This window comes from Armigeres subalbatus, chromosome 2, assembly GCF_024139115.2.
Source record: "Armigeres subalbatus isolate Guangzhou_Male chromosome 2, GZ_Asu_2, whole genome shotgun sequence".
Taxonomy (NCBI): Eukaryota; Metazoa; Arthropoda; class Insecta; order Diptera; family Culicidae; genus Armigeres; species Armigeres subalbatus.
Window position 1 is genome coordinate 62,026,773 of NC_085140.1, and position 22,304 is coordinate 62,049,076.

The following is a 22,304-nucleotide window of genomic DNA, read 5'->3' on the forward strand; positions in this document are numbered from 1 at the left end:
CCGACGATTACCACGCCCACCGGGAACTTCAACCTCAAGACACCGTCGTACATAGCACCGGATCCAGTATGGAAGCTTGCGGAACCCCTGAGGTTATGTCAACGCATTTCCGTACCGCTTTCGTGTCTTATACTAGTACTCGATTCTGGAAGTAGCTTCCGAGAATCTTGTATTTACAGGTACTCGGGAATTCCAAGACGCAGGAGCGCATCTGCAATAGCTGCTTATCAACAACCTGTTGAGGATGATCTTCTCGAGCACCTTCCCCGCCGTATCAAGCAGGCATATTGGTCTATATGCCGACGGATCCCCCGGTGGTTTTCCCACTTTTGGCAATAGGATCAAGATCTGCCTTTTCCATGCTTCAGGGAAGACTCCCTCGTCCAGGCATCTCTGCATGACTGATCTGAACATCTCGGGAGCCTCAGTAATGGCCGCTTTGATGGCCAGGTTCGGTATACCATCAGGTCCTGGCGCTTTACCTACACTAAGGGACTGTGCAATCCCCGCAAGTTCCGCCTCTGTTACTTTTCCCTCGTCGGCCACCATGGCCCCTGTCAGCTCCACAAAGTGAGGCCAGGGGCTTGGGTCATGACGTGGGAAGAGCCCCGCGATGATCCTCTCCAGCATCTTTGGAGACCGCTCTGTAGGGACAATCGCCCCACGTGTCTTGGCCATTACGGCCCTACATATAGGCGTCACCCCATGGATTCCCGTTGGCACTTTGACACAGGCCCTCGAAGCAGGCTTTTTTGCTTGATCTAATCTCAGTCAGTTTTTTTGTCCTGGGCCCTCCTTAGCCATGCGGTAAAATGCGCGGCTACAAAGCAAGACCATGCTGAGGGTGGCTGGGTTCGATTCCCGGTGCCGGTCTAGGCAATTTTCGGATTGGAAAATTGTTTCGACTTCCCTGGGCATATAAGTATCATCGTGTTAGCCTCATGATATACGAATCTAAAAATGGTAACCTGGCTTAGAAACCTCGCAGTTAATAACTGTGGAAGTGCTCAATGAACACTAAGCTGCGAGGCGGCTCTGTCCTAGTGTAGTGTGGGGAAGTAATGCCAATAAGAAGAAGAATCTTAGTTTTCAGAGCGGCTCTAGCAGCCAGGAACGCCACCCGTCGTTCAACACGCTCCTCTTCTGTGCGTACTCGCTGTATCCACCTCCGTGCCTTTCCTAGGCATGGTGGCATCGCATGCACGCGAGAGTACTGTTACCAGCTGCTCGCCGCTCAGACCGAGAGCATTGTGCTCGCGGCGGAGCGCTTCCTTAAACACCTCGTCGTAGGCAGTCCCATTGCTTGTGCCCCGGTTCCAGGCACTTGAAGCAAACTTCGTGTTGCTCGTATATGCCCACAGGCCCCACCGACCATCCCACCATGACGCTCCCCAACTTGACTACCTTGGAGGCGTCCGCTGCAGATAGCAGAACCAATGCTACCTGCGTCCCTGCCGGACCTTTCCGTAGCCGAATGGCTGCGGTGGACGTCTCCACTTCACACTGTCGCCGCAGTGCCGTGACGAGCTCTTCGACTTCGGTGATCTCGTCCAGATATTTAACCCTTAGATTCACCTCCGTCGTGAGTGCCCTCACCTTGACCGTCTCGCCTAGAACTTCCTCCGCCAACTTCTTGTAGGCGGCGCCCTTTTGCGAGACGCCTCGTTTTAGCTCGAGGATTATCTCGCACGTCCGGGTACGTCTTATTCGACGTACGTCGGGTACGTACGGGTGCGTCTTATTCGACGTACGTCGGCGCCGAGTTCACCGAACTTGACGTCACTCCTCATCGCCTTCAAGACGTCCGAGTACTTAGCCTCGTCCGTCTTGATGACTAGGGCATCGCCCCTGGAGCAATTGTCGCCTACCCTAGACTTCTTGCTACCCTCATTCGCCTGGGCCTTCTTCTTACCACCGTCTTTCCTGGGTGGACGGACCTTTCCTCCGCGCTTTGGAGCCGCCCCCAGGGAGCTCATCCCCTTGATACTGTCTCCCCCGTTGTTGTGTCTGCTCCGTTGGAGCAGTCACCCCCGACGTGCCTGCGAATACTTGAGCCTCAGTCTGGGTAGACTTTGGCGCCACCGTCTTCGCTGGCACGCCGTCGTCGGTCGATTCGACCTTGCCCGAGTCCGCGAATCCTTGGGCCTCAGTCTGGGTAGACCTCGACTCCACGGATTTCACGGGTTTGCATTTGGCCGTCCCGACCGCCCACTCCAGCTTGGCGTCCAATATCGACTTTCGAAGTTTCAGCAAGCTCCTCTCGACGTCCTTACTGATATTATGCTTCGATGATGGCGTCCAGCTGTTCCGTCGCCACCTCGAAGGCCGAAAGCCCATCGCGTTTGCGGTTCATCGCCCTCACAAGCCATGGGCCGTCCATAACCTCTACCGGCGTAGCCGGAGAGAAGGTTAAGTGTTCCACACAGGCGCTGCGCACCGACTATTGCCTCTGGCCTCCTAGGCGGAGACCTGAACAGCCCACCTCTTGCGAAGGGGTTGTCGCCTACACTACTACCACTAATTGAAGAATTGCCTGGCCATGCATCCCCTCGGCACGGGTCGCTTAACGCCTTGGGATTAGGGGTTAGGGACGATGGTCCCTTTGGTCGCACCCACTCACTCTAGCTGATGTCAGAAGGACAACAGTGCCCAGGCTGCACTACCAGCTAAGTACAAAACCCTTAGCTGGCGGTTGATTGTCATCGGAAGACCCGTGGAAGCGTGAGATTGGAACTTGTGAGGACCAGAGCTGTGTAGGTCGCTCCTTCCCAGATGTCAACTCACCATTTCGCAGCCGTGTATGTAATGTGTGCGCAAACTAATCTCACTCATGTTTCAGGCACTTATCCTTAACCGATTTGCTCGCATTCGATGCGGAATCCTGTCCCATTGTTTCGTATTGAAAATTGGCCGAATCGGACTATGGGATTCGGAATTATGGCCAAAATACATTTTTTTACAAGAAAAATTCTCACTCATTTTCAGGCACTTACCCTCAGCCGATTTGCTCGCAACAAGTTGCATTCGACGCAGAATCGTGTTCCATTATTTCCTATTGAAAATGGGCCAGAGGGGAGTATGCGCTCCGAAGTTATGGCCAAAATACTTTTTTTATACCAAAAGTGCGTAGAAATTACTCACTCGAAAGAAATGAGAAAGGCACCATCAACGCTAGGTGCATTAATCTGGGTTTTTGATAATATTGGTGCTCTAATACATTTTAGTTGAAAAAAATGATTTTTAGAAGGATGCCCTTCTTGTCCCGTAGTATATTTAAACCAGTCAAAAATAGGCAAATTTAATAAGAATCTATCCCAGAGTGCGCTGCGTTAGATTGAGTGAAACCGGCTTGTTTACATTCTAGTTTTCACCTGTCATAAGACGAGTTTGAACAATCCCATTGAATTCCACCACTTAATTGTATCCTGACAGATACGTATTTCGACCTCAACAGTAAGGCCGTCTTCAGTGTCTTGTACTTGACTCGACGCAAGTCGAGTCAAGTACAAGACACTGAAGACGGCCTTACTGTTGAGGTCGAAATACGTATCTGTCAGGATACAATTAAGTGGTGGAATTCAATGGGATTGTTCAAACTCGTCTTATGACAGGTGAAAACATTCCACTAAAAAGCTCAAAATAATTTTCTTATCATTCTAGTTTTTTTTTTTTTTTTTTTATTTATTTTTAGGACCTTTTAACTTGTTATTCAGGTCCATTGGAACTTTCATTATGTATCATTCATATTTCGTTTAGTAAGTTTATCTCCTTCAAAAATTCTATAACTTTTCCTGCTGCTTCTTCATCATCGGCTAGTGCTTCTTTTAAATTATCTGGTAAACCAATTTCCTGTCGTTTACGGCCTAACTCCAAACAGTTCACAAAAATATGCTTCACCGTTAACAAGTTGTTGCAAATTCTACATAAAGGTGGATCCTCTTTGTCCAACAAATATTTATGCGTTAGTAACGTGTGTCCTATTCTAAGCCTAGCTAAAATCACACTTTCTTTTCTTGTTTTCCCTATTGCCTTTTTGTAAGGTACGACTCCTTGCTTGACTTCCCTTAGCTTGTTGTTCCTGGTAGACGTCCACTCTGCTTGCCACTTATAGTTGAACTGGTTTTTTATTATTGTTCTAGCTTCATTAATATCCATCACGTTGCTTCCTATCCGTTCAATCTCGAGTGCTCTCTTTGCTTCCTCATCTGCCTTCTCGTTTCCTGCTATTCCAATGTGACTTGGTACCCAGCAGAGTACAACTTCGGTTCCTTTGAGTTTGATTTTGTTACTTATGTTAATCACATCATCCTTCCACTTACTGTTGATTCGCCTCTTCTCTAACGTAGTCAGCACACTCATGGAGTCAGTACAAATAATGTAGGCCCCAACGCGCTCTTGACTTGCCACCCAGGATAACGCTTCTTTGACAGCCAAGCTTTCCGCAGTAAAATGCTACTTCTATCGTTTATGCGTTTGCGTATTATCAGATCCCTGCTAACTACACTGAAACCACATCTTTCGTTTTTCTTCGAGCCGTCTGTATATATTGCTGTGTGCATTCTGTATTTTGTATTTTTCACTTTGCAGAATCTTCGCCGCAGTTTTACTTAAGATGTACAGACACCTGTCCGTTTGAATAGACTTTCTCTCCCAAGGTGCTACATGTGGGCGGCTAAAGGTCATTATGGGTGGCAATGTTAGCTGCAATTCTTCAATGACCTTGGTTCCTCTTGTTGTCGCAGTATCCTTCCTGCTAGGTACTATTCCCCATTCTTCGCCAGAACTATCTTCCTCGTCACTAATGAGATTCCTGCACGATTCATCAACTTCACCATCGATTGGCCTACTGATTCCTCGTTTGCGTGCTACATAGATCGCCGTTCGTTGTGCTAGGAGTGTTTTCAAGCTTGGAATTCCGGTTTCCACTTGTAGGCTGGTAACTGGGCTGGTTCGAAAAGCGCCCACTAATGCTCTTAATCCCGCATTGTGAGTTGTTTCCAATAACTTAATTCCCTCGTTGTCCATTCTAGATAATATTGGAGCAGCATACAAAATTTTTTCCAATACTGTTGCCCGGTAGGGTAATTAGGGTATTTCTGTCTCCTCCCCATGTTCTTGAAGTTATGCTTCTAATGAAATTGATTCGTTGCTGGCATACAGCTTTCACTTCTTCTGCGTGTTTCCGAAACTTCATGTAGCAGTCGAATGTCACTCCCAAGCATTTATGACTTGTTTTCAGTGGAATACTGTTCTCGTTCAGCTGAAGTGGGTTGGGTATCTTGGGTTTGCGGGATCGAGCGCGTCGAAAAATTATTGTTGCACTTTTCTCAGCAGATACTTTATAGCCAGTCTTTCTCTGCCACTCCTCAATTTCTGTTAGAGCTGCCTGTAAGCATGCTTGCGTAATTCCTATATTTTCTCCTGTGGCAATGAGGATAACATCATCTGCGTAGATTAAACACTTTACGTTACGTGGCAGGAACTGTGATATTGTATCGATGGCTATAAGGAACAAAGTCACACTAAGCACAGACCCCTGGCATAATCCTGTCTCCATTGTTTTTTCGTCGGATAACGTCCCATTTGCCAGAACTCTGAATGTCCTTTTTTCTAGCATCTTGGTAAAAATCTCAGCATAGCGCCATCAACATTCCATTCCTTAAGCCGTTGAAGTATAAGGCGTCTCCACGTTGTATCATATGCTTTGGTAACATCCATGAAAACTACTTGCGCGTAATGGTGCTTACTCAACGCCTCATCGATGGTCTCCTCTAGGGAAGCAAGGTGGTCTGCTGTCGTTTTTCCCTTCCTGAATGCGTATTGATTCTCGCCGATAAGTTCTTCAGTCTCTAGTACATGGGTCAATCGATTATTAATCATGCGTTCCATCACTTTGCATATGCATGAATTTAGATATATTGGACGATAGTTCTGGGGGTTTGAGTTCAGGCCTTTTCCTTTATAGATTGGCACTACCATAGAACGTGTCCACTCAGATGGGAAGATACCCTGTCTCCATATGCGATTGTATGCTTCTAGAAGCTTGATTTTACAGTCTGTTGGCAGGTTGGTGATCATCGCGTAATGTATTCCGTCCATTCCTGGTGAGGAACCCTTTAGACCTTCAAGGGCTTCTTCAAGTTCGTAGTACGTATAGTCCTGGTTGTACGCTGCGTTTGTATTTTCATTGAATGTTAATTTTTCCGCCTCTAGAGTTTCCTTCCACGTCGTGAAGTCCTCATTGTAGGATTCGTTGCTAGAGATTTCTTCAAAAGAGTCTGCTAGACAATTGGCGATGTCCTTATCATCCTTAGCTGTTTCACCTTTATACACTATAGCACTAATAACTCCACTTTTCCTTTTTCCCTCAATAAGACGATATTTCTTCCACATTTCTTTAACTGGGGTCTGAGATGTGAAGCTTCCTGCAAATGCTTCCCAACTTTTCTTCTTCGCGCTATTCACTATATTACGAGACACTTCACTGGTTTCTCTAAACACCCTAGCCCTTTCTTCTTTATTACTACAATCGGTGCTCTGCGACTTAAGCATACGTAGTGCTTTCCTTCAACTCTTTATGGCTGCGGCAACTTCGTTGTTCCACCAAGGCGTCGTTTCCCCTTGTATCCTTTCGTTTTAGATATGCTTACGTCTGCTGCTTTCAATATAGCCTAGTGTGTAATCTCACGAATTTGATCTTGAGGATCACTTATGTATGCAAATCTCACCGTAGCGTTGTAAGCCTCCCAGTCTGCATCCTCTATTTGCCATTTTGACCTTGTTTTTTATTGTCTCATCTCACCGTGAAAAGCTATTATTGTTGGGAAATGATCACTTCCATGTGAATCTTCTTCTACTACCCACTCTAACTGTCCCGCCAGATCTGTAGTACAGCAAGCAACATCTATACATGAGAGTGTTCCATTGGAGCGATTTATATGTGTGGCTTCTCCTGTGTTCAAGACTTCCAAGCCACCATGTTCTATGAATTCTACAATGGTTCTTCCGCGAGGTGATGTGTCCTTGGAACCCCAAAGGCTATGATGTGCGTTCAAATCTCCTACAAAAAGCATTGTGCTTGGGAAAGGGGCGACCAGGTCCAAAAGCTTATCTCTGGTAATTTCTTCTCTGGGTGGCAAATATACATTGACAATACAGACATTGAGTGGAGGGCCTACCTTTACTATTATTGCTTCCATACTGGTTTCCGTTTCGATCATCTCAGAGTCGATACTCATTCTTACCGCTGTCAGTACACCTCCGGCTGCTCGACGTCCTCCTTCTCGTTGACGGTGATAAATGTTATATCCTCTTATATTAGGTGGGTGTTGGCTGGAGCACATTGTCTCCTGGAGGCATATGATCGCTGGTTCTCTGTCTGTTATGAGCAAGTTTAATTCAGCTCTACTGGTGTTTAGGCCTTGTATGTTCCATGATATCAATAGGGCCTGCTTGTTTATATTTACCGTGTGGTTGGCAGAACGTCTAGGCGACTGACAGAGCACAGGTTGGACTGTAACTTCCTCGCCCTCGTCCCTAGAAGCGTTCTCTTCTCCTAAGAAAAGTGAGGAGGCTACTTTCTCTTCGCGCTGCCTCGACCAACCTTCGGCGTTGGAGTTTGTTGTTGGCATCTGGTTGGATTCATTCAGAGTTGAATTCACATCATTAATAACTATTTCTTCCCTTGCTTGATCAGGTTGTATCCGGTAATCTTGTCCATTATCGTTGCCTAGTTCAAATCCTGTGTTTCCTCTGCTGGTTGCTTCTAAGTACCTAGACATGTTGTTGCTTGGAAGATCTTCCTCTTCTCACTCTTGGGTCTCCTCCGATGGCAACTTCGTCATTGTCCTGTTGTGATCCAATGCTCCTTATCCTGGACGAACTCCGAGATCGTATAGCTGTTACCGTTGATATTTGTTTGGTTTTTTCTTGCTTCCGTCGTTTCCTTAGTGCGTTTTCTTCCTCCATGTTCCCTCTGCTGTCAAGGGTTTGTGTTTCGCTTATTTCTCCAATTGGGTTTTCTGGTTCCGGGTCATTCATGAGGGCATCTTCTTCAGATTCAGATATTTCGATTTGTTGTTTTGCTGCTGCTTTCTTCTTTTTAATTTCTAGTAGTTCACTTTTCATTTTTTGAAACTCCAATAGCATGGTTTTCATTTGTTCTACTTCACGTCGTAGTCGTAGTATTTCTTTGGTTATCTCGTCCTCCTTCGCTGCTTCTCTCAATTGGCTTATTTCCGCTCTTAACATTTCCACTTCTGCGTCTTTTCTTGTACGTTCCAACCTTTCTTGTACTCCGCAAACAGCTGCATATGTTCTTTGACTGTGTTGCTTTTCGTATTCTTTCCTGGCTTCGGCGAACGAGATTCCTGTGTCCACCTTTATTTTGATGATTTTTTCCTCCTTGACATATTCAGCACATTTGCGGCTAACAGGCTGATGCCGTCCTTTGCAGTTTCTACAAAATTGTTCCCGATCACAATTCTCCTGTTCTCCTTGATGCGTCCCAGAACAATTTCTACAGGCAGTTGGTTTCGAACATTTTGCTTTGGTGTGTCCATACGTGCAGCAATTGTAGCATAACATCGGACTCGGATAGTACAATCTTGTTGGAACCCTTAAGGGGCCAAACATAATATGTTTGGGCGCTACGGATCCTCCTATGGTAAGAATGAGTGTTGGAGTGTTCACTCTGTTTTGTCTATCACGTTCATCCTGTCTTGTAATTCGTCTAACTTCTACGACACCTTGCTCTTTCAGTTCCACTAGCAGCTCCGGTTCGGTCATTTGAATAACTTCCCGGCAGCTTACTACACATCGACTTTTATTTAGACTAGGGTGCGGTACTACGATTACTTCGGTTCCATCAACTAACTTATCCATCTTTAGCAGGCGTTTCGTCTGTTGCATACTCTAACCGTCAGCACGTACTTTGTTCCTCTTTCTTCCGTCCTTGCAGATTCAATTGCACAGCCACACGCTTGTTCGATGGATTTTCCTACGATAAATGGGGTGGGAAGAATTCTTCCCTCTTCGCGGGTCGACAGTTGTAAGTAGCTCCGCTGTCCATGTATGTCTCGGCGGTCCATCCAGATTGGCACTGTACGCGCATTTTGACTTTGTTGCTGTGAGTCATTATCGTACGGAGGGTCTCCCACTGGGGGGTCCCCTGTTCCTGGAGAAACTGTGGCCATACGGTCACGATACACGGTTTGTTATGTATTATCCCCTATCGACATGGATGGTCAACAGATCGTTGCTGACACTCCAGGTGGCAAAGGTCCAGTTGATCAGCCCTGCGTCTCCACCGAAGTGGTTGACGACTACGCTTTTCCCTAATACTAACACAACCAAGCGTTAAAGGTCCAGCTGTGATAGGAACGTTTTAACCTTTATACTTTAATTGCCCAACACGTTCAAAGGTCCAGACAATTTTTTGTGAGATTATACTATCTTCACTCTACTCCCTCCGCACGCCTAACAGTATGTACTGCTCGAAACTTTAGAGCAGTTTTGTTTGTGCAGAGCTTATATCTCAGCTAGCTACGGCAAGCTTAGCTTGCAAGCGAAGTTGTATGCAGTCTTGCTGCTATGCTAGCCGAATTACTGTACAAGATACACGAATGGGTAAGCTTCGCTGTTGTTGTTGTTGTCAGTCTCAAAGGCACGAACTTAACCCCGGTATTTCCAGCTCTTAACGGCACAACTCATAAAAACTCCACTATTCCAATGCTTTAAAGTCTCTTCTCTACCAGTTGCACGACTAGTGGTATTTATACTGTAGTGTATGCACTCTAAAAACAATCCGTAACTTTGATCGAAAACGCGCTCTAGTTCGTGATACCGATATTCGATCCAAACCGACATTCTAGTTTGAATTTTTGATTTTCAAAATTATCTCAATATTTATTCAACACACCTTCATTTTCCATTGGCAATGGGTTTTTCTATCGCTTATCTTTCTACTCTGACCAATCCTGTGTGATTTCGATCGAAAATAACAATTCCGGGAGTTCATAACCATTGGTCCGGATCGACATTTTTTCAAATTTCTCTCGAAAATTGTATGTAACAACTAACCGGATTGATGTGGATTGCACAGAAAAAATAATTTATCTCCAATTTCCATAGTTTTTGATCTCCCAAAAAGTTTTTTTTGATCAGAAAATCGGAAAATGTTCGGCTTTGGCATGTTTCCGTTGGATTATTTTACCACCCATCACGTTTTTCATAGTTTTCAATCTGACTACCAGATGTCGAAGCGATCGCTTAGTTTCAAATAAATTTGCCTATAGAGTATCATTCTCTTTAGAATTCGCGTTCTAGTCTAGATGTTAGATGAGATGCAACTAAAAAGAACTGAACTTGTAATATAGAAAAGCATGCTTGCTGAGAAGGTATCAACACAGAGAACAGACATGGAGGCTCGAACAAAATTTCTTGCAAAACATGTGAAAACAAACACACCGAACCTCAACGCCATCGACGTCGACATTGCAACTCACAATCTGGCGCTGGTATGCTCTTGCATGCATAACGACACTAGCGCACAGTGGCATTTTTTTATGACGCTAGCGCTGATTCTGCACGGGATAACGGCGACATTCCAAAGTTATTTCAAAATGAACAGTAAAAAGTTATCACAACATAGCGAGTGCAGCTTCAACGTCTGTTCTCTGTGGTATCAAGTATCATCACAGACAAACAGACGTAACAGCTTGAACATTGTTCTGAAAAATCCATCGCTCAACTCCTCTACCACCATCTTGCGAGCATGTTACACGAAACAATGTTTCGTATGACATTGTCACCAGAAGGCGCAGGAGTTAAATGTCAAACTCGAAGGATTACGATGCTAGCGCCTCTAGTTGTGAAACGCCCAATCAATCAAATTCAAATTGATCGTTGAAGTCATGGTCGATGGTAATTTCTCTAGTGTTACGACTGTTTGTCTGTGCTTCAATTTGAATTTGATTGATTGGGCGTTTTACACAGTCGGTGGTCAGATCATGTACTGGAGGCCGTCCAAAATAATATCAGCAGTTAATTCGAAGGAACACCATAAAAGGAAATTGCACTTACTATGAACTCCGCAATACCTCTTAATCTAATAGAGCTACATTGGAGTCTTTGAAAATTAAAGTGCTGCGTTGGATCTATGGGTGCAGATAGATGTAAGGATGTAAGACGTGAATGAGCAGAAAATTATCTCCATCCAAATGACAATGAAGAAAATTTCTATTGCAATAATCTCCGTCAATGATGTGTATAGGGGCAGTAGGGGCAATATGAACATATGGGGCAATATGAGCTACCCTCAATTTGAGCTTATTGATAAGTTTTATTATGTAAAAGTTATATGATCTTTAAGAGAATGCTCCACATATGCCTCAACATGAAAACCGCATGAAAATTTAATTCAAACATGAAAATGTGAATTTTCGCTGCATAGGCAGAATTATTATAAGATTTGAAGTTTATAAATAAGGTTTTGACACAAAATTGATTGAAATACAGGTCAAAAATGCATCTCAATCAAAAGATCTATCATAATTGAATATTGTGCACACATGTTTGCACTGATACAAATCTGAATTTATCATAAAACTTGTGTTTTCAAAAACCACTCTCCATGGGGCAATATGGGCATAACAAGTTCAAATTTCAGTTGCCAAATACAAGAAAATTTTCATCTATGTTAGTTTCATTATGGATAAATTACAACACCGCATTACTGCGATCGGAACAGGAAAAATGACTATCAACCCATTGAAATGTGTCTGTGCAAACGGTGAAGAGTGGCAAATCAATTCGGTCCGCTGTTGTGCGGTTTATTAATCTCATTTTGTATAGAATACTCTAAATTGTTGTAGGAATATCATATTCATCCATATTAAAACACTTTTCTATCCCAGAAAAACATTTTGGATGGGTGGCCCATACTGCCCCTAATGGTGGCTCATTTTGCCCCGTATAGTCGGGAGCACAATAATACATATAATAATACAATAATACAATAATACAATCAATACATTTTCAAAAGTGCATTCCAACAATTTCCACACGTATCTTTCACCATTCATCGCCGCAATATTAAAGGTAACAGTCTATAGTATAAGTCAACTACATAAGAATGATGATTTTTTGAGCTTTTCAGCGCTTTTCGGAACGATTTCCTTAGCTGGCCCATATTGCCCCGATGATCCGTACAGCAATTATTCACAAACTGGGCTAGAACATCAGCCCAGTTAACAAGCGACCCTTTTTAACTGGACTGTCGAGGGAATTTGCGATGCATTATGATCATTGTTTTACAAGGAACGATAATAATATACCTTTTAGACTCTCCTCACCGAGTCTTTGTTTTTTGACGGACAGCAAACACCCAGTTTAAAAAGCAGTTCAATTAAAAAGCGCCTAGTTAGCGAACTGTTGCACTGACTTATGTGGCTATGTTAGTCATAATTATAGAACGGAAATGTAAACATTATTATTGTTTGTTCACGGTTGACAGCAATGCAGACAAACAGAACATAAAAACAAAATTGTTAAGTGCTTTCATAAGCTTTTACTTATGTAATTAATTTTGAAGGCATGGCTCAATTCCACTAAGAGCGTAATTGTGGGAAGAAGAAGAAGATCTGAATTCATTACAAAAATTATAGACACATATCTTGACAAAACTAATGTACGTGGCCCACCGAAGCATAAAACGAATGAAAGCCTGTGGTGGCCAATTTAAGTTTGAGAGCCCCTGTCCAATGTTGTTTGCAATTTCACATATTCAAATTTTAGTTGATAGCGTGAAATTTAACAATTCCACGAATAACTGGATATAAAAATTCATAGTTTTTAAAGGATACGTTATAAATAACTAAACGGTACCTTATAACGAATTACGTTATATCAAAGTTGCATTATAACGAGGCTGACGCAGCTTAGTGTTAATAAAGCACTTCCACAGTTATTAACTACGAGGTTTCTAACCCAAGTTACCATTTCTGCATTCGTATATCATGAGGCTAACACGATGATATGTACTTTTATGCCTAAGGAAGTCGAGACAAATTCCTATCCAAAAATTGTCTAGACCAGCACCATGAATCGAACCCAGCCACCATCAGCATGGTCTTGCTTTGTAGCCGCGCATCTTACCTCACGGCTAAGGGCCCCTCGTGAAAAAAGAAGCATCTTCTTCAAAGTTTTGTGTTTCCTACTAATTCAAAACTTTGCATTCCAATAATATTTCATATGGGTCCTTTGCAGAAATGTGTTTGAAAACTTGTTTTAATTACACTCAGACTGGCACTAAACTGCTAATTTATACATACAGCCATACAGACTACCATTGTATCTTCAACTGTGTACCTACTTAAAAGAAGTTAAAAAATCAACTACGTTCACAGTTAGCCTATAGCAGCGATAAATGCCGGCTGGTAGCGATAAATGCCGTTCAAAAAGGTTCAAAATAGTGACTTAGTGACCAACGATGACAAAAACAGTGACCAAATAGTGACTTTCAGAAGCAGAAAAATTGACCAAATAGTGACTTTTGTATGAGCTGAGGTGCATTCGTATTGTCAATGTTTAACTCGTAGTAGATCGGAAACATGTTTTTTTCAAATCCTTATTAGAATGCTATAAGAAATGCGCTGTCTTTTACTACCGTTCAAAAAATATTGTCTCGTCAAAATATATTCCCAAAAGTTTCACCACATATAGATGATTCAGCTGCAAGACAGTGTGAAAGAGTGCTAGAATGAAGCCCAATCCAAAAGGCTTTCGCTAATTTTTATGTAGTTAGACGTGGGGACATTCGTTTTGGCAAAATTAGCACGGTTCTTCGGTAAAAAAGCAATAAAATGATCTAATCAATTACTAGACAGAGAATTATTTGGAATCACAAACTTTATGAATCTTTATTACGACAAATTGTTAAAAAAAAACTTAAAGGATTCAAAATTTTGATAACATTTTTAAAAGAGGATTTTTAATAATTAAAAATAACATTTTTAATCGTAACCAATTTAAATATATACATAGTCCCTTTCCCATTTGATTTTTCGAGACCCTGATCTCGGTTTTATCGAGAACATTAACCAGAACTCATATATAACATGAATTTTGCCACACCTAAGTTTCCTAAGTTTCAAGTTTCGTAAAATATGATCCAAAATCTTGAATTTGATGCAGAAATTGCTTAGGAAAACTCTGAGCTTTTTTCAGAAATTTCTGCGGTTTTTTTTTTGTGAAAAACCTTGTGGAAATTTCTAGGATTTTTTTTCAGAAATTTTGCTGAAAATGTGAGGATTTTTTTTTCAGAAATTGTGCGGAAAATTCTTGTGAAATCTTCCTCCAGGAGTTCAAACGGAAATTCCAACAGAAATCCGATGGCGAATATCAGCACAAAAACTTCCGAAAATTCTTTCATACCATAAATTCAAGGCAGAATATTTTGTAGACATTCCTGCTGTCTTTCAGGAATTTCCGCGGGAACTGCACGTCAATTATTGTAAAAACTTCTCCGCGAATCCCTGAAAAAAATCTCCTTCAAATACAAGCGGATTTTTTCATGAATTCCGGTAGAAATCTTTTTGGGAATTCCTGTAGATATTGTTTGATGAATTCCTAAGTAAAACCTTCCGAAAATTATTTACCAAATTCAAGGCGAAATTTTTACGGAATTACACAAAGATTTTGTGGTCATCGCTACAGAAATTACAGTGAAAGTTCCTCCAAGAGAAACAAAGTTAGGAAGCTTTTTATAACGAAGGTGGATTTTTCTCCAGATACAGGCAACTTACCCAACTTAGGAAGTAATGCGCCTTACAATTAGGCTGACCATACATACCGTATTTAACGGGACAGTCCCGTTTTTTAGACCTTATTGTGCTGTCCCGTCGTAATCTACAAAATCCTCAATTTGTCCCGTTTTTCCATTGATACTTAAATAATAAAATATAAAATTAAAAAAAAAATATGCAGGAATTTAAAATCAAATACAAACAAAGTGGACGAAACCCATCAAAAAGTGTGAGATGTTATGTTATTTGTGTTGATTTTCAAAGAAAGCTATTTATGCCGTTAAGTATTTTGCATGGATTGACTTTCTTAAGGTTTTTCACAGATAAATAAATCAGTTGAACAAATCAGACAATTTCAAACCGAGGGAAAGTTTGTTCAGATTTCTGCCCTCACTAGTTTAGAGATCAGGAGCTTATCTGCAAGTTTCGCTTCCATACGTGTGGGCGGGATTTATGGGATTCCGTTGTAGGAAGTTAGAATATCGGCCCGATTCCGAGTCCGAGCTGTAAACCAGCTTATAAATTAGCTGGTATTTGTTTTACTTTTGGTGACAAAATTGCATGAAGCTCGCCCTTTTAGAAGCACATGGAAACAAAATCAATGGACAAGATTCCCGATGTGTGAGGCTACTTTTAATGTCATTTAAATTCATTTCGATCAAAAAGTACTATGAATTGATTGGATTTTACATTTTAGCCCATGCGCCAACCATATTCATGGAAATAATTACAATTATATTTTATTAATGTTCTTTTGTTGTTGAGATTCTTGTTATTCTTATCCGTAGATTTTCCCTTACTTATATTCATGAAAAAGAATTTTAGCACGAAAAATCTATAGTCCTACACTATTGTTTTTTTTTCGCAGATGCCTTTCAAGGGTCTGTCTCAATTGGATAATTAAACTGAAATTAAACTTAAAAGTGACATTTCAATAATTATAAAATAACCCTGCTCGCAGAGCAAGATTACTTTTGACAGATATCGAATCATTTTCCATCGATGTCCTATTGGAATTAATGGGTAGCACCAGCCATTCTTATAACGGGGTATTTTTTTAATTCTCGAACTGTCACTTTTAAGTTTAATTCTCCAAATGAGACAGACCCTAACAGGACTATTTTATTGTTATTTTCAATTGTTCAGAATTGGAAATGTTTTTGATATTGGTCATCCATCATAAAAATAATCATAAAATCCATGTTTAAGGACATAGTTGGAAGAGTACCACGATGGCCGTCAAGATGGCATCGGACCTTCCACGGGTCACCCCACACCTCCCGCACCCCTCTCCCACCAGGATTCGAATGCTTCGAACAGCATCGAACAAAAGTTTAATATTCAAATTACTAACCTGTTCACAGCATATTTATTCACTCCCCGTGATAATGAACATGTTTATCCAAAGAGTCCTATGTATTTCGGCTCGAATAATATCATAAATCAGCAGTTTCGTGCCAATTTATTAGCTGTTCGCGATTTGGTGGGTTTATCACTGCACTTCACTTCTTCTCAAAGGGCACTGAAAAAATCAAATTTTTACTCACTTCTCCGCACATGAGCAGCCTGAAATGTTGATGGAATGCAAATTAAACATCAATTTTCGAAATCAGTCACTTGTTTAAACCGAAAACTTAATATAAACTGCTATTTTTGCCCGAAAAAAACGATTAAAAACTGATCGCGGAGCAAATGTAAACAACGGCACCGGCAGCAGCAAACTAATAAACAGGGTGGTTCAAACAATAATTTTGCTCCGACACGCTCAGTCGATTATGATTTATAATTTGGGTGTCCGATGGTTTAGACTGGTTTGATTAGAGGCTTACCGTGCACAGGTCGTTTCAGGTTTGTATGACAGTTGATATGGCGAGGTTGAATTTAACATTATTCTGATTCTGGCACTCCGTCATTGGGCGATGGCGAGGGGGGAGACCATATGACTGAATGAAATATTCAAGAGCTTCAACTCCATAGACAATCCATATTTAATGGTCGTTCCAATAGTTGGGAGTCGATTTTAAGCGAGGTTGCGAATCTTTAGCATGATCATTAGGCTTCTCAGAAGGCATCAGTGAAACATGCAATTCAACAAAATACCCAGAATTTGTCTGTGATATCTATCGCACCAGGGGCAGATACTTCTAGTCTAGTCTAGTCTACACAATCGCGCAAGGGGCAAATGCTTCATACAAAAAGTGTGACGTGGGGGTGAGTGGGATATAAAATGCTATTTTTGCGTTACGTAATCAATGAATCTTTCCTGCGGTGCGGTTTTCGTTCAGTGAAGTCTCAGGAATGTTGCTTTCAGCTATGTTGGTTCTCTTTTCGCCAGCGTTTGGAGGGGACGCACTGTAGCCAGTGTAATAAAAGGTTTAGTTTCTCTATACTATTTTTCATACAAACTTGAACCGGCTTGCGCTCGACCAGTTTTTGTTCAAATCGGTTTTTGGAGGACACTCGGAGCATGGGACGGAATCTAGTGAGCGTGGTGGTGCTGGGTCGTTTTTGAACCACCCTACTAATATTCTTTGTTTTTTATAAATACGACACCAATACTACTACAGTATATGACAGTTTTTATTGTACCAATACTTTCAAAGCTTTGTTTTGGTACTCAACCCACCTTCACCTTAAGAGTAAAAAAAATAAATACAAGAGAAGGTCAATGGTAGTGAATGATTCACTATAAAAATTGTCTCTAACTTTTCACACGGAAAATAAAACTTTTGAAATTTTTACAGCTCTTGAACTTTCTCTCTAGGTTTTTTGTCCCGTTTTTTAACCGAAATGATCTGGTCAGCCTACTTAGGTTGTGAACCATTCCACCGATTCGTTTAACTTTTAGTTAAAATTTGACAGTTCGATGGTTATTTCGCCGTGGTTAAAAATAACCCTGCTCCGGAGCATGGTTAGATTTGACAGTTCGATAGTTAAACTTTGTTCGCGAGAAAATTGGCGCCAAATCCATTTCGTTTCGAATAACTATCAATCTGTCAAAACTCAAATGGGTCGGCTTCGGAGTAAAATTTTAACCACGATGGGAAAATAACCATCGAAGTGTCAAATTTTAACTAAAAGTTAAACGAATCGGTGGAATGGTTTACAGCCTTATAATGCGCTAAACAACATATCAATTAGTTTGACAGATAAAACTTCAGAAGAAAGTTCGGTTCGGAAGTCCCGACTTCCGAATTCTTATGTGGTGCTACGTCGACAATAGCATGCTGTTTTGTTCGTCATAGAGGGGTTAATCAATCAGAAACTAAGAAATATCTCGGAATTATGTCAAAATTGACGTGACAAAAATGGATATTCAGAAACGATGAAAAATGATAACAAGTGAAGTTCTTACCCTTATAATGCTTGTTAAACGAGTGCTCAAGAGTATAATGCATTCAATAATGGCTTGGAAATATCCAAAAACATCATCAGATATCAAATGTGGAGTCCCTTCTCAACGACATTTTGCTATCGAAAACAAAAGCCTACGCTTCTTATTTATTAAATTTCCACCCAAAACTAAACCGAAGCCTCAAAACCGTTATGTAAATCCGCATCAAATCCGGGAAAACATCAAAAACCGCGAAATCCGCGTAGTCGTAACAATCCTGCGCTTTATAAACGGAGCGGCCTAAACGTCGGTCCAAGCTTTGCTGTGCGGTCTGCATACAGGCCTCTCGATCCCGAAGTCCATTTATTAAATTTCCACCCAAACTAAACCGAAGCCTCAAAACCGTTATGTAAATCCGCATCAAATCCGGGAAAACAGCAAAAACCGCGAAATCCGCGTAGTCGTAACAATCCTGCGCTTTATAAACGGAGTTGCCTAAACGTAAGTCCAAGCTTTGCTGTGCGGTCTGCATACAGGCCTCTCGATCCCGAAGTCCATGGTTCGAACCCACTCTGACTTTTATGAGACGGCCGGCCTTGGAGCAATTTCTTAAACTTTATATATTTTGCTAACAGATTTACATTTGATTTGGTTGATGATAATGGTAGGTACAAATGATTTTTATTTTGAACTTTTTTTTGCAAACGGTGTTGCAAAAATAGTGACTTTAGTGACCATTTTTCGAAAAATAGTGACTTTAGTTACTTTTAGATGCAAATAGTGACTAGGCTCAAAATAGTGACAAAGTCACTAAAAAGTGACTTGCTACCAGCCCTGCTATAGGGATAGCGAGTATATTAGAAAATTTTGATTCCATAGGCCACTCCAATTAACTTCATTGAGTTAGAAGGTCGTTAGTTTCACTGTTATTGTAAATCCACGAAGGGGTTAACCAACCCTGGATTCCATTCAAAATAGTGACTTCTGACAGCAAGAGGCGGTTCTAGTGCCTTGATTTCGAAAAAAAGACTTCTTAGTTACTGACCCGAACAAAGTTACCAAGCACATAATTAAAAAGTGTTTGTGATGTTGATGATGATGATCAATTAACCCTCTGCTTCATTACTGAAATATTTGCTTTTGTAGATGAACCACATTATCCCACTTACTCTACAGCACCTTTATATCGTAAAACGTTGTCTTCTTACACACGGCCTAAGCACTGAACCGTACTGGATGGGTAGTCAGTTTGATTGCACCGAGTGCCGCGTGCTTCGATGTAAATTTCAGCACAGAAATTCGTGTGCTGTCGATTGTTTCCGAATATACTCCTACATCTGCACTCGGCATTGGGATTGCGGTGGCTTTCAAGCCAACTTTTATAGCCACTCGTCGCCCAAGTGAGAGTTTGATCTTCTAAAAAAATGAACATCAGAGCACACATACTGTAAATGACCAAAACTCCAGGTTGTCTGTTATTGTTTAACAATTTTTTGAGTTTTTCGAACCGAATCGAAAGCACGGAGCTGTTTAAATTTGAATTATTCAGAATGCATAAAATTGCATCACATGCAAAAAAGTAGTTTTGAGGAAAACATCAACTACTTTTATTGCACAAAGCAATGTGGATAGACAATTTAGCAAAGTGTGCAAATTATTCATACGGAAACTTTAATTAGTTAAAAGATTAGCACTAAGCTGAGTCTAATAGCCAGGCGCTTTGCAATTCTGTTGCGGAAACAGTCCCCAGCAGTACGAGAGAAACATACCTTAACTGCCGTTGTATATCTCGAGGAGACGGTGACTCATCCCCCGGGCAATGCTAATCTACTCTAGACATAGTTAACTCAATTTTACCTTCCTTCGTTTTGTCATCGCACGGTGACATCAAACATTAGTAAACATCATGAAGCATTTGTGAGTAAATACAAAGCGAATTCCAATGAACGCCACCCCAAATCAACCTGTTGCAACTCTCTTCTATCGTTACGCCGCCTCCACATACTTTCCATTGCAAATTATGGGAACTTAGCAGCAGGTATCCCTATACAAACAATAAAATTCTAGCTGATGTATTTTTATTTCCCACTTGCACACATCTCAGAACAATCTAAAACACTCGCACACGATAAATTGCTATCTCGCGGAAGACGGCGACAAAGGGATCAACGAAGCAACGACGCTAATTTTGTTGGGAGAAGACGGGAAATCGAACGGTAATTTTGTGACACGTAAAAAACATTGCTTCCACAGCGCAGCAATGACTCAATCGGCTGGATTCCAGCAAAGGGAAATTTTTCACCTTCGCCAAGTCGAACCATCCGACAGGAAACCTACCTTGGCGGCTGACGGGCAGCTAAATGCAATGCTCCTCCACTGATTTCGGGTGAATTGGACACAGGACGAACAATTTTTATCCAGTAATTACGATATTATGCACCTCTGCTGGAACCACAAGCACTTTTTATTTTTCCTGCTTCTGCACTACGACGACGGAATGACGGGAGGAGTCATTGATGGATGGATAAGAAAAAAAGCTCCACCGAGTTTGTTTTGACAGCGACTGTCAAAATGATGGCAACACATTTAAACCGGTTGACCCGATTGAGCTGATTGAAACGGTCTGCGCATTTCGCGCATGCGTCACTTTGCCTCTATGTTGGCGCGCAACGCATAGAAGAACTCGCCAAGAAGTATGCAACAAGTGTGGCACTTGAGCTTCAAACGTAAAGATGCGAATTTAGCCAAAAACGCAAATTGAGCATAAGAATTGAAAGCTCAACGTAATTACCGGAAATTGGGGCCATTACGCTCAATGTAACAACCACGGCCACGGATGATCCCAACTGCTAACTAATTACTATCAGTTTATCAACTATTTATAAATATAGAACTCAATATTCTTAACACATTCATCGTAGCTGCAATACAAAATAATTCCAAATCCTCTCATCAGCTCTCAGAAATGGCATATCAGTCCTGTGTGTCACCCATCCGTTCATACATGCCCTCGGGAAGGGTTGGTAATGATAGCGCGATTGTATCTTAGCCTTTTGTGTAAAGGGGTCAGTCCGTCACACCGCACGCATATGTTCTGAAAGTGTATCAAATCATTTTTTTTGTTAACAATATTTTAGCGCTACATTATAATACAGTTTACATGTTTAGCGTACCTACAAAACTCCTACTTTTAACATGTTTATGAAGTTTCCGAAGCAACGTCTGAAGAAAATTCTATTTTCCCATCTAATTTCACGAATTTCTTTTTTACAGACTTACTTTACTTTTTTTTATGTACAGATTCGGCTTTGGGTAATGTTTTATGTTGAAAGAAATTGCCCTGAGAGTTAACCATAAGGCAGCTTTTTCATTTTGTTTGGATTCGTTGATTTAGAATTGAAGAATATCCTCTAATTTATTTAGTTTGATATGGCAATGTTTTAATATTGTGGACTTTGTCCAACTTGAGATAATCTGGGCAGAAGTGCATTGTTCCATTCTATGCTGATTACTATCCGAAAGTGAGCACTAATGCTATCTCATGCTAATCTCAATCCTTCCAATGTTATAAGCAACAAGTTTTTCTTTATTTGCTATTACGCGAAACATGTAGATTTGTTGTCAGAACAAATGAATTTAAAGCTTAAATTTCTCCAAACAGTATCCCATTGAATTGTTGGAAGATCAACCTTAACTGCCGGAATTATGTTTTTATTTGAAATTAAATGTCTATAAATAGCAGCTGTTGAATTTAAATACGCTATTGCTATAATATTACTTGTTTCTTCTATATATTCTTTTAAATTCAGTGGTAAATTTTGAGTTTTTATATTAGCTAAAATGTACTCTTCAGAATAGTTGGTGTTATCCCAGTTTATAATATTTGTTATAAATAAAGCTTTTGTTTTTGTTTCAGGGTCTACTAATCCTATTCCACCCTTATCACAGTCTAAATAAAGTTGATCTCTGTTAGTTTTAAATATAAAACCGGACCATAAAAACTTCCCCACACATGATTTTATCTCAGCGATATGTTTTTTCATGGGCGGATAGATTTGCGCTAAATACCAAAACTTTGAAAGCACAAAACAGTTGATTAGCCAACTTTTCTCCATTAAATTTAAGTTTCGACTACTATGTAAATGAACTATTCTTTTGATATTCTT

The 22,304-nt window shown here is 41.1% G+C and overlaps 2 protein-coding genes across 6 annotated transcripts in view; one reads left to right on the top strand and one right to left on the bottom strand.

Annotated features, from left to right (window-relative positions):
- LOC134208735 (synaptobrevin) overlaps positions 1 to 20,676 on the bottom strand; it is a 79,451-nt gene extending 58,775 nt beyond the window's left edge. For 2 of the 4 annotated variants that reach the window (XM_062684594.1, XM_062684595.1), the window contains exon 1: positions 20,476 to 20,676. The gene's annotated coding sequence lies outside the window, so the exon portion shown is untranslated. The remainder of the gene's footprint in view (positions 1 to 20,475) is intronic. The other 2 variants (XM_062684597.1, XM_062684596.1) reach the window with 1 other exon arrangement.
- The window catches only part of LOC134208734 (chondroitin sulfate N-acetylgalactosaminyltransferase 1), a 188,054-nt gene that overhangs the window by 141,955 nt on the left and 23,795 nt on the right, over positions 1 to 22,304 (top strand). The gene's annotated exons all lie outside the window — the stretch shown is intronic.